Consider the following 2,210-nt stretch of genomic DNA (forward strand, 5'->3'; position numbering starts at 1 on the left):
GATCTATGGCGGTCGGTTGTCGGGCGCCCCCTAGCGGTGGCCTTTTTCTGCAACGCTCCTGGTCCTCGGTCGTTGACGAGGACGGGGCGAAATGGCTTTTGTGAGGCGGAAAGAATGACGAGAGTCCCGGCCCGGCAGGCGGGTGTGTCCCGGAGTCGGTGTCGTGCTTGGGGACGGTCTCTGTGTAGGAGGTTGTGCCGGAAGAGTCACCCATGGGTGTGTGCGTTGGGGATGGAACCCAGTGACGGGACCAGCTGGAGAGGGTGCTGGGAGACTTGAGCGGGTCGACCAGAAGGCTTCAGTCGTTCGCGTACTCCCGCTAGGTGTCGGGTCCACCCGGGCACAGGATCGGTGAAATACCTCGGCTTTAAAAGTTGCTTTTCCCTTTCTTTTTCTCTCTTCTAAAGAGCCCTGGGACCCGGCGACCCGAGGCCGAGAGGAGGCGATGGTTGATCCCGGCTTCCCCGCTGCCCCGTCACGGACTCGTTGGGGTCTCGGACCTTTTTTTTTTTTTTTTTTTTTTTCCTTCCTCTTGCCAGGAACCCTCGGTCCTCAGCAGCGGCGGGCCTTGCCATCCTGAGGCCGAGAGGAGGCCGTGGTCCCGGCTTTCTCGCCTCCCTGTTCCGGACTCTCGGAGCTTTTTTATTTTCTTCCTCTTGCCAGGAACCCTCGGTCCTCAGCGGCGGGCCTTGCCATGCTGAGGCCGAGAGGAGGCCGTGGTCCCGGCTTCCTCGCCTCCCTGGTCCGGACTCTCGGAGCTTTTTTATTAATATTCTTCCTCTTGCCAGGAACCCTCGGTCCTCAGCGGCGGGCCTTGCCATGCTGAGGCCGAGAGGAGGCCGTGGTCCCATCTTTCTCGCCTCCCTGGTCCGGACTCGTTGGTGTCTCGGAGCTCTCCCCCGCCCCTTTCTCCTGCCCTCGGTCTTGCGAGAGCCCAGCGGCGGGCCTCGTGTTCTCGAGGCCGAGAGGAGGTGGTGGTCCCGGCTCCCCTGTTCACTGGTCCCCGGTTTCTTGGACTCGAGATCCCCCCCCCCAAGTTTTTCTTCTTGCCCTTCTCCATCCCTAGCGGCTGGTCGCAGGGTCCTCGGCCGGGAGGAGGCTGGGCGCCCGGCTTTCTGGCATGTCCACCTCGCTCTCTCGGTCCTTTCATGGTTATGAGGTCGACCAGTTGTTCCTTTGAGGGTCGGTTCTCTTGTTTATGGGGACATTTTTGGGACATTTCACCCAGCCTCACTTTCAGGAGTTCTGTGTGGTCTGTGAATGACTCCCCGTACCTGTTGCCATTCTTCTAATAATTGCTATCTGTCCTTATTGTACCTGCAGATAGGTGCTGACACGCTGTCCTTTAATTGGGTGACATTAAAGGACGCTAGGTGGCGGTCTCTCTTCCGAGCCTCACTGGGTGTTATTTTCCCCCGTCTAGCCCAGCCCGCGTCTCGCTGCTGTGCTTTCCCGTGAGGCTTTTTGAGATGACCGGCTTCCTTGCAAAAGCCCGTGGTGAAGCGTGTCAGGCGTCCCCGCTTCGTGGTTTGTCACCCGTTCTGTTTGGATGGTGGGACCCGTCTCTCGATGCTGCTCCCTTACCGTCCCGGTGCTTTTTTTTTTTTTTTCTTTTTTTTTTGCGGGCGGGGACCAGGTTGTGGAGCTCCCGAGTCTCCTCCATGGTCCTCTGCTCCCGTGTGCCTCCCGAGCGCACCGGTTTTTTTTTTTTATCCCCCCTCCCAGCTTGTGGAGCTCCCGAGTCTCCATGAGTCCTTTTTGGGTTGAGGGTGGCCCGGCCCTTCTGCTGCCTCATGTTATGTGCCTCCCGAGTGCACTCCTCTTTAATTGGATTCCCTGTTGACCCCCCACCGCTCTTTTTTGGTGTGGAGGTGTGAAGGGTTTTCTTTTTTTTTTTTTTTTTTTTTTCTGTGGCATGTGTTGGGTCTGTGGTTGATCTCTCGCTCGATTCTTCCCGGTTCTGCTTTGTTGATCGATGTGGTGCGCTTGCCCTGTGTTCATTCGGGCCGGAGGCCTAAGCCGCGCCAGGCGAGGGACGGACATTCATGGCGAATGGCGGCCGCTCTTCTCGTTCTGCCAGCGGGCCCCTCGTCTCTCCTCCCCACCTTTACCGGTGGTGTGTGGAAGGCAGGGGTGCGGTTATCCGACCCGAGCCCTGTGAAAGCCCCCCCGCACTCCTCGCTGTGGTTCGTGGGGGTTCCTGTGAGGCG

The sequence above is a fragment of the Microtus pennsylvanicus genome, unplaced genomic scaffold (assembly GCF_037038515.1).
Source record: "Microtus pennsylvanicus isolate mMicPen1 unplaced genomic scaffold, mMicPen1.hap1 Scaffold_301, whole genome shotgun sequence".
NCBI lineage: Eukaryota > Metazoa > Chordata > Mammalia > Rodentia > Cricetidae > Microtus > Microtus pennsylvanicus.